Raw genomic sequence first — 11,690 nt, 5'->3', positions numbered from 1 at the left:
AAACAATGTTTTGGAGTATAACTAACAAAATAGTAAGAGTGCTTTAAAAAAGTGCTGAACTTTTTAGCTCACAATGTCACACAACATCATTGGTCAAAATGATTTATTCTTATGATCCTAAACAGAACAATCAGAGATAAAAAAAAAAAAAAAGACAAATGGATACACCACTACGAAAAGTGAGAGTATATATGTTCAGTGCAGATAGGCATATAGTGTATATAGTTACATAGTTATACATATCATACAAAAATCCACCACAAACTATTAACTATTTTTCTTCCTCACTCCCTTTCCTCTTCATCCACTTGCTCTCTCAACCAAACCTGTTTTATTCTCTCTTCATTCATTTTCCTCAGTGAGGAAATGAAAGATGATATCTTCTAGAAGTATCGAACAGACTGTTAGTGAACACAGGCTTGTAATTGTTACTTTTTATTGGCATTAATCACAACAGAGAACAGAGTAAACTTCAGACTAGTTGCGATCAGGTTCTAAACCTGCAACATAAAGTAGAGACCAACACAGCAGTTTACAACAATAAGAGTTTCAGTTCAAGAAAATAACTGAAGATAAAATCTTGGGGATGAAGCACCAAACAGACTTGAACTGCCTTTAGTGACTTTTTACTTGATACATGACCTGAAATATTGATTTGAAATCTCAAACATGATTTCACATCGTCATCGACTTGTCTGAACTTTTCTCAGCTGACCTGATCCAAAGCACTGAAAACATCATAAGTTCATAAATTCAAACAATGTTTTGGAGTATAACTAACAAAATAGTAAGAGTGCTTTAAAAAAGTGCTGAACTTTTTAGCTCACAATGTCACACAACATCATTGGTCAAAATGATTTATTCTTATGATCCTAAACAGAACAATCAGAGATAAAAAGACAAATGGATACACCACTACGAAAAGTCAATAAGAAATTCAACATCAATATTTAACCAGTTCATTTAAACACTTCATTCTGCCCAGACTGAAGGGGACACTTATTTCCTGTCTGCTAATTTTCACCAGTCCAGCTGAGGGAGACATTGTTGAACAATATGACTGAGGACACATCATCACTGTAACATCAGCACATTCAGTTTGTGTTAAAGCTTTTTTTTCCCTGAAGAAACATGCACACCATCTTTCAAGTATTATGGCATCGGAAAAGATCACAAAATCTTGAGATGCTCCAAAAAGATGCAGACAAAAACACAACAATGTTTGTCATATTCTCTAAGGTCTCCCAGGCTTGAAATGGATTCTTGTATAACAGCATTTTAGTGCAAAGATGGTTAAATGAACAGATATTGTGATATAGCTTAGAAATAGAAAAAGGTGCTAAATAATGCAAAGTTTAATGAGAAACACAAACTGTAAACTAATAATGGAAGCTGTGATTCATCCCAGAGTGTGACAGAGAACAGAGACACTCTACTTATTTGAAAACACAGAATTTGACCATCTAGATCACAGGTGACAAAAAAAGGCATCAAACTTGAAGGCTGGTGTCCTGAAATAACATAAGTAGGTCATTAGCAAGACTATAGAACTTGCATGCTGAGGTGTTCAGCCATTTGAATCATGTTACAGCAGCTCATGAGTGAATAAACATGGTGACAATAAAGGTACATTTTTTCAAACACTTGACTTCACTTTAATTTACTTGAGTAGGGTTAGGGGATGTTACCTTGGCAAGAAGCCAGGTTCTGTACAGTCTTGCTAATAACCTATTAATTTTATTCAGATCTGTTGCAGCAGGGACACATGAAAAAGTTTCAGGACAACGGCCCTCGAGGACTGGAGTTGCACACCCCTGATCTAGATCCACTAAGGAAACACAGCACTGCAAACACAGGAGTAGAGGTGGTGGAAATTTTCAAATATAAGATACTTTTACTCAGATTTTTTACTCTCACTTCTCCTCCATCTTGTGCTGTTTAGTCTTTTTTTTGTTTTAATTTATTTTATTTTATTTTCAGTTGTTACAGACGGGACAGACATGACTTAGGGATAGGAAAGGGAGAAAGAAAGATGAAGGAAAAGAAAAACAGAAGGGAAGAGGGACAGTGAGAAAGGGCACTTAAAAAGAGAAAGAAGAGAAAAAAAATCTCCTGGATCACCTGTTGAGAGAAAAAGAAGAGAAAACAAGCAAAAAAAAGAGAGCAACATACTAAACACAACACCATCACGTTAATCTAGCTAAGTGTAAACAGCAGTAAATACTAAATATTGAATATTGTTGTGCAGCAAGCAAGACCGACAGCGCACAATGTGCTTGGAAATAGCAGCCAAAAAAGGTGTAGTTTATTTCTATGAACAGTGAACACCTGTGTGCACACCTGTGTGGATCAGCGCGCTTGTATTCAAAAGGTTTCCGCATGTAATGGTCTGCAACAGGATGTAGAGAGCCATAGCCCTGTCCCCCAGGGCATGAAGCAGGCATGGAGGAGATCCAGGCTCCAGAGGCCCAAGAGTGCGAGAGCCCAAGGAGGACCACCGGAGGGGCATCCGTGCCACCCTCCTGGGAAGAGCTGAGGAGAGCCCCAGATGAGGGGTCACCCAGTAGCCACGGAGCAGAAGCCAGAGGGGGCTGCACTGGCGTGCCCACCGGCTCTGCCGGCAGCCAGCTGTGCCAGAGTGAACCGAGCCGCAGGCCCAGAGGCCCGAGGGCCCCCTTTGCCCCAGAAAAGGCCTGACCGAGCAACAGGCGCCAGGCCCCGCCAAGTAGTCACCGGGAGTGAGCTGGTACATATCTAAGCACCCAGCCCCGGACACCAAGAACCACCAACGCACTGACCCCTGAGGGCATCAGTTACCGGCAGGGAGTGTGGTGAGGGGAGATAGGCCTCCATACTTTGGAGAGCCTGGGAGTTCCCAGAGAGGTGGAGTGTAAGACCCGACCTGACATATAGACACAGACAAACAGGCACACACAGACACAAACATGCATTCCCACCCTCATGCACACATATACAAATAGTCAGCACTCACCCAACGTAAGGATTGACATACATGGACATGTACACACAATCACACTCCCCAAACATACTCTATACCCCAGGTCCAGGTACCCTCGCCCTGGAGGGGGAAACGGCACCTAGACCCAGGAGGCAAGCAGACCGCCCCAGGCTCCGCAGCAGCAGGGAGGCCCCGCATCCCAGATCCCAATCGGACGGCCAACACCTCCTCGCAGCCCCCCTGCCCCGATGGCCAGCAGAAAACGGGGGTGTGTGAAGACCCCAAACCTCCCTCCTCTCGCTCATGTGTAGTGTTGCTGCGTGTTGTTCTAAGGTGCATTTAAAACACGGGAGAGCATGGTGCTGCTGCCAGAGAGCAGCAGGTGTTAGCACGGCCCCTCCCGAGAACTCTCAATGTCTACATGGATTTAAAATTGAGAGGTGGGCACCGGCGCCAGAGGTGGGGTTGAATACACAGACCGTCCACTGGACGCCGTTAACGTGCCCACCCTCAAGGCCCTATATGTATGTGTTATGAGAGTGTGAGTAATGTGGATGTCTAAGTTGTGGAATAAAATTGTGGCACAGGTGGCCAGAAGGGGACAGGAGGGGGGGGATGCCTCCCCTGCACCCTGGTGACACACCCGCACCCGAAGGCACTACTTGTGTGGGTGGGTGTGTTGGAGCGGGAAGAGGGAGGCAGCCGAGGATGGGGAGGAAAAGAAGGGAGGAGCAAGATGCCCCTCCCTGGGGCCAGCTCCCCCGCTGACCCCAGTAGGCACCCCCGTCCTTTGGCACCCACCAAGGCAGGGGAGCCCAGGCCCATCCAGACCAGGGCCTACGGCAGCCGGAACGCCCAGCCCCACAGGACCCGGGGCAGCCCACCCGACCCCACCGCAGAGGAAACTGTACCCACCCTAACATTCAATCATCTCCCAGACTGCACAAGACAATAGACGCCCAGGTTAAGTTTATTCTCCACCTCTCCTATGACTAGGGTTGCCAACCGTCCCTTAAAAAACGGAATCGTCCCATATTTAGAAACAAAAGTACACGTCCCGTATTGAGCTAATAAGGGACGCACTTTGTCCCGTAATACAGTGAGAATCAAAAGTAGTCTATAAATGTTTATGGAATTAACACTTTGTTTGAAAACATAATTCCCAGCCCCTCTCCTGCTTTGTGACCAATGAGCTGACAGCACACTTATGACAATTTGAGTATGACAATTCAGATTACCGCTCATCTCATTGGTCGAGGAAAAGTCGCTTGCGGAGAAAATACCGGAAGACAACAGATGACCACAACAAGAAGCATGGCCAACAGGGAAACAAACGCCGACACTGCGGTGCAAGTCTCGGATGACAGTACACCTAAAGCTGGGCAGACACTGTGCGATTTTTTCAGTCACGTCATTCAGCTCCTGCTCAAACTGCACGATTGACTCGCAGGGGTTAGAAGTTGGTAGGTCACGATGCAGGGTCTCACACTATACGGCCCGATGCTCTGATGCGACCTGAGTGCTCACACTGTGCCTCCATAACATGAAGGTTATAACAGAAAATCTGTCGCTCGCTCTCTCTGTCTTTCACTCACACAGACATGCCACCACCATCAACTTTGCTAAATTGCTAATGAAAAACATTGATCAGGCAGCTGTGATTGAGCAGCAGTGTAAATCCAACTATTTTCATGGTTATTGTGGTCGTGATAATTTTGTGATGCCACATCGAAAAGGCTCGGGTGAGGTTTCCAAAGTTCTACAAGTTGTGCCTCCATCGTTTGTGTCTAGATCACACGCTGCACAGCTGTGCTGCTCCGTCTTTTTCACAGACGTTTCCGTGTTTGCGCGTGAGCAGTGTGAGCGGCTGTGGTGACACCCTCACGAGCGATTGATGATCGGGAGCTGGTCGTGAGGTGTTAATTGCTTCTCGTTACCCCACGTATACTACACGATGCACGATGAAGGCCAAAATCGAGCCGATCACCAAATCGGTCGCACGACTCAAAAATCGGCTCAAAATGGGCCAAAAATCGCACAGTGTAAGCCCAGCATTAGAGCAGCAATGTTTGTTCCCCTCAGAGAAAGAGAAAAAAGGCTGCAAAAATACAGGGAGGAATGGGAAAAGGAAAACACCTGGCTGGAAAAGTGCACGATAACACCTATAACGCACACTGCACTGTGTGCCGGCGCACTTTTTCCATAGGCATGCTTCTAGTGGTGGGCACATGAAGAACATGAGGGGCGTGAAAGCTCGGGGAACCCTTAACCAATTTTTTGTCCACCAGGCCACGGCAGAAGCAGATATGGTATGTAAACACTGGTTTGTTTTTTTTTAAACCCTCTGGTTAAGGTTAATATGGGCATGTGCAGTGAATATCAGCGCTATGTGGCCAGAAGTGTGATAATAAAATTTATTTTTTGTAATAAACAACTGCAAGGATAGATGATTACAACAAATAGATGACTAATACATAAAAGTAATACATAGATGAATAATGATGATGACTTAAGATGCGTAATCATAGGAACAAGTGGGTTTACAAACAGGAGCAGCTGATTAGCATTAGAAAAGCTGAAATAATACCTCAACTGAAGCCAATTGTACTAAATGCACTATATGTGCACTGTTACAAGAATATTTTTCGTTCTATTGCTTTCTATTAATTTATATAATTTTAAGTTAAGCAGGACAGAGTTCTTTTAAAGAAAGATTTACTTATATTCTCAAAAGTTAAGCATGACAGGCTTCTGTTTAAGAAGGAGACCTGTTTTACTGTGTTAATGTTGTCATTGTGAGCTAAAAATAAATGGCTAAATGATCATTTGTTTCCCATATGGTCATATCACAAAGAATATGCATCTCCTTAAATCAAATTCAAGTCAAATGGTTAAAAAATAATTTCACACACAAAAAAAAAGAGCTACCACACTGGGAAGGGTGAAGACAACTGGGTTGCCCGGCCTTGGCCACGAGGTGTCCCTTATTTATTTTTCAGGGAGTTGGCAACCCTACCTATGACTATCCCCCACCTGCTGTTTAGTCTTAAATGTCTGACTGTGCTGAGAATATGTGTGAGCTATAGTCAGCATTTTACATGAAGTTTATGATGTGGTTATGTGAAAAAAGATGGAACTACCTCTAAGTTCAATCTCTTAGGAATAACTTAGACATTCGTTGAAAAGAATATCTTCAAGTGGGCGACTGTGGCTCAGGGGGTTGGGAATCGCATCTGTAACCGGAAGGTCACCGGCTCAATCCCTGGGCTCTCTGTCCTGGTTGTTGTGTCCTTGGGCAAGACACTTTACCCTACTTGCCTACTGGTGTTGGCCAGAGGGGCCGATGGCGCGATATGGCAGCCTCGCTTCTGTTAGTCTGCCCCAGGGCAGCTGTGGCTACAACTGTAGCTGCCTCCACCAGTGTGTGAATGTGAGAGTGAATGAATAGTGGTATTGTAAAGCACTTTGGGTGCCTTGAAAAGCGCTATATAAATCCAATCCATTATTATTATTAAGTGTTTTGAATATATTAAATGATTTGAAACATATAATTGACATTAGAGCTAAGTCATGATTTTCTCAGGATGTTCCACTCACTCTGTATCATTGTTAAGTAAATTTATGTTCCTATTTTTTTAAATTAAAAGATTAAATACAGATTATTAAATACTGTATGTGTTACTAGATGTGCATCAGTGGGTCCCGCTGTGTCCCAGACACACAGGTTTCCTGTCCACCATCACATTAGCTGAGTAGCTGGCAAATCTGTGGGGAACAGAAAGTCAGAAGTTTCTGTTTTCAGTTGATTTTGACATGCCACAGACACCATCACACTCAGGCACGTGCAGAGGGGGGGGGGGGGCTAGAGGGGCTTGAGCACCCGCCCCTTTCCTGATGGGTGCCCAAAGTGCCCTTTTGTTGAGGCAAGTTTTAAAAATTTTTATTTTTTTTTATATGTGTGTGTGCGTGCGGAGTCCTGTCTGTGCCCCTCAACAATAATATTTAACTATTAATCACAGTTTTGCTAAATAAAAGGATCTGGCTTGCATCAGTCACATGATCACATTTAACCAATGATCGCCCTTGACGGCAGAACGCGCTGGTTACGAGCCGGGAACGAGCTCACAAAGAGCACGCGCATTTTTAACGGTCCGGAGCTGTAGGAGAAACACAAGTTAACTCAGAGACACAGACTGATGCGACAAAACCAGTAAGTAGGTGTACAGCGTACACTGTAGTGTGTAGCACCCAGGAGTATTAGCTTATTACGTACACGTTGGTAAGCTGTCTTGTTGCAACTGACGAACTGAAACAAACGAGCGTGCTGTGTGTGCAACAGCGCGACAAACATTACCTGACCTTTTATTAACTGCACAAGTAGTGCTGGTCATAGCTGCTGGCTACCTGTGTAAGGCTGTCATGGGTCTGTAGCTCTGTCACCGTTTTAGGGAACATATTTAGTTTTAAAGTATTTAGAAACATATTTAGTTTTAAAGCAAGTTACAGAGCTTTTCCTGCCTTTCTGGAGGGATTATATTTCACTAAAAAACGATCTAATATGCATGTCCACATAATTATGCATTATTATAATTATAATATATTAAAAAAACACACGCTGTATTTTAAAGAACATACATTAAGAAGCAGATTATATTAGATTTATATTTTAAATAAGACAAAATTTGAATTTTACAGCAGTAAAATGATTGTATCTCTACAGTTTAAAAATGTAATAAGCTTTGCCCTGCACAGAGTGGATAGTGAAACAAATGGAATCATCATAAATACATTATTTCATATTTATTACTTCCCCCTCCTCATTGCTTTATTATTGTAGCTCTAGTAATAAATAATAATGTAAGGATTCTGGATCAGCACCATGATGCCCATAGTATATACAGTATTCTGAAGAAGGTCTAAAATGTCACTGTGTGTGCGTGCATGTGTTTGTTTTATTTAGATGGATTTAAAAAAAAATATTACTCATGATATAACATTGTCCAGACATGGCTGGTAAGGACATGAGGAGGAAACAGTAGGAGCTGTGTGAGGCTACTAAAGGCAGGGCTATAACATTAAACTGTCATCATTTTATTATAGATTAAGTGCAAGAGTTGTTAGGTGTGGATAATTAGATTGTAGTTTATAGCAAGTTGTGCCTTGTTCTCAGATAGACAGCAAGTGGAGAGTGATATATGAAATGATGGGATGGAAGGAAGAAGAGAAGCAAAGAGTGATTCACAGGCAGAGCCTAATTCATTTCTCACAGTTTTTTGTTGCCTTATGGTTCCAAGCGCTGTCACCAATCTTTGCATTTTGTTATTATCTCATGACACTTGTTTAATCAGCTACCATCTCTCCTATGGACTTTTTAATGTCTACAGTCTCAGATCAACACAGCCCTGCCCTTCCCATATTAGATTCTTGATGAATGTGTGTTGTTATTATTCAACCTGGTTCAATGTGCCCCTTTTTAACTTTGAGCACCCGCCCCTTTAAACCTCTCTGCACGGCCCTGATCACACTAATGCAAGGACACATAATACGACGGTTTGTATCAAGTAAACCACGAGGAACAAAGTTTATCTGGACATACTGGCATACAAAAAGCTTAACAAACAACACAAACTGACAACTGACCACAGAGCATATAATTAAAGTCATTTTGTTGCTCTGTTGGGCATTTTTAAAGAGACCATGCCTGGTAAGAAAACACAACATTTATATAGCACTGCCCCGTGTGGTCACACCGAAACACAACAGCTTCTCATTTTCGCCTCACTAGTCGTTGCTGAAGGTATAATTTCATCATTCCTTCACCAAAAACAACAAACTAAAATAAAAATGATGAAACTAATCACATTTATTAACTCTTGATGATCTTATTATTAGTTTCTATTATCCACCTACTCTCTTACTGCCTCATCTCACATCCACCCTCTCTACTCAGCATCCTCCAGTTTTTATTTTTCTGTCCTTCCAGAAGAATCAGTCAATATAATCTGTCATCACCAATAAATTCCTGAAAGTTTATATAAGAAGAACTTACAAAATATTTTGTGCAGTATTTTGCAAGACACTTTGGCCAAAGTAAATTATTGTGTTTGCGTGCAAAATTACAGTCATAAAAAGAGCAGCTTATAATAACGTGTTTAAAACTATAAGAATGTAAATTTTATCAAACACACATTGAGGGAGAATAAGTTAACAGCTTTCCTCTGTTTGATAAGCCAACGGCAGGAGTATCACCTGCTAACCATCTGCAGGCTGACTGGAAGTAAAACATCTCCTGCAAACTCAAAACTTACCACTGTTTTACCTTTTTATACAAGTGGCACAAAAATTTAAAGAGACTAAATTTTACTTATAAAATGTTGTTTTTGTCAGTCTGTGAGCTTTGAGTGCAGAAACAGTGAGTACCCTCAAACCCCAAAACACATACTGTGCACACTTTTCCATCTAGAATTCTCCTGTTATTATGTCTCTGGCTTACATCTGGAAGCCAAAATTGCAGCAGCTCCAGTAGTTATTGTGAAATGTATGGCTGTATCTTCTGTTTCAAAAATTGTATATAGTCAGCAGAGCAGAGAATAGACAATAGACAACACAATGAGTATTATGAAAGGAAGTGTATGAATACACATTGATGTCTCTGATTTGCCTTCCTCGGCTGTAGTTTGCATTGTGTACAGATGCAAACTACGATCGTGGGGGTGATCGTGGCTCAAGAGTTGGGAGTTTGCCTTGTAATCGGAAGGTTGTCAGTTTGAGCCCCGGCTTAGACAGTCTCGGTCGTTGTGTCCTTGGCCAAGACACTTCACCTGTTGCCTACTAGTGGTGGTCAGAGGGCCTGGTGGCGCCAGTGTCCGGCAGCCTCGCCCTCTGTCCTTGCGCCCCAGAGTGGCTGTGGCTACAATGTAGCTTACCATCACCAGTGTGTGAATGGGTGGATGACTGGTTGTGTAAAGCGCTTTGGGGTCCTTAGGGACTAGTAAAGCGCGATACAAATACAGGCCATTTACCATGACCACGTTTGCATTGATAAAATAATGACAGGAGCAATTTTTTTTTACTGTAGAACTGATACTGATATTTCCAAGAGCAGTAAAACAGCAATAAAACATCATGAAGATGAAAATGCTCCTGTGTCCTCTTACCAGCCTAAAAGGTGAATTTGACTTGCAAATGGCATTAAGGAGTTCTGTCGGGTAGCAGCTGTTTCTTTTTTCTTTTCTTTTTTTAAAAAAGTACTTTCAGTGCTTACTTACTTATCTTTCACCACTATAAGGAACTGTGGGCACAGCAACATTAACTGCCAAAGAAAAGAAGTCTGTCTCTCACTTCTCCTCCACCTCGTGCTGTTACTGGTTGAGCTTTGGTCTTTTGAAGAAACATTTTTCCAATTCAGCTCCCAATTTTAACCAGTTAAGCAACATCTCAAAATTAAAAACACTTCTGGAGGTGAAGAAGGCACATCTGGCTGCCCAATATATATCAACACAGCAGAACCTGTATGACAGTGAATGACCTGGACATAGTGCTTTTAATAAGTAATTACTGATTATTCACATGAAATAAAATTCATATCAATCAACAAGGAACCTTTGAATTTGAACTAGCACCACTGAATGAACAATGGTCTGGGAGGTCAGTTCCTTGGTAATTAATATACAGATTCTCATGACCATTGATGAACAACTACTGATCAAAGGCCATTGATCAATGGGATCAGTGGTGCTAGTTTCAGTCATTTTGCAAATGTACTGTTTATAAGACTGGGGAAACCTGCAGTCAGCTGAGACTGAAGAAGTCACTTGGATGAGTGACGAAACGTTTCTCTCACTGAAAACGCTACGTCCAGATGATGCATGCTCAGTCATCCAGGTAAGTAAATCCCAAAAGGCTGATTCTTTTCAAGTCAAGTAATAATTACAATAATTAACTTGTGGGTGGGGCAAAACACGCCCACACTACTGTTGCTGTGCTCTTAGCTGCTTCCATGCTACGTTAGCCCTCCTGTGGCATGTTGAAGTAAAACCAGAAGTGAATAATAGATCACACTCTCATTACACATACATATAGGATCTTGGGGGTGGGCACAATCACGGAGTCCAAATTACCATCAGGGTGTACACCTCACCCCTGGCGTCGTTGCCCACCTCTCAATTTTAATATACACTTAGACATTGAGGGCTAGCAGGAGGGACTATGCGCTTACCTGCTTATCCTTGGCAGGTAGCTCTATGCCCTCCTGGGTTTTAATTGCACCTTAGAACACACATGCATCAACACTACAATGAGCGGGTGGAGGGAGGTTTGGAGTCTTCTTCCACCCCCATTCTCTGCGGCCTGCTGGAGCGGGAGGGCTAGGAGGAGGAGTTGGCCGTCCGACTGCGGTCTGGAGTGTGGGGCCTCCCTGCTGCTACGGAGTCGGGGTGGTCTGCCTCTCCCCACCGCAGGGAAAGGGGTAACACCACCTGGGTCTGGGTGCAGTTCCCCCCTCCAGGGGCAAGGGTACCTAGACCCGGTTTGTAGAGTACGCTTGGGGAGTGTGATCGTGTGTACAGCGTCTCTTTATGTCTGTCTCCACGTTGGTTGAGTGTGGAGTGAGTGCATATGAGAGCATGAGGGTGGGAATGGATGTTTGTGTCTGTGTGTGCCTGTATGTCTGTGTCTATATGTCAGGTTGGGTATCAGACACCACCTCTCTGGGGACACCTCAGGTCCTCCA

Source organism: Mchenga conophoros, linkage group LG15, assembly GCF_057382185.1.
Source record: "Mchenga conophoros isolate Kocher_MC1m ecotype Shallow Benthic linkage group LG15, M_conophoros_male_GT1.1, whole genome shotgun sequence".
NCBI lineage: Eukaryota > Metazoa > Chordata > Actinopteri > Cichliformes > Cichlidae > Mchenga > Mchenga conophoros.
Note: the sequence above shows the minus strand (reverse complement) of the source record.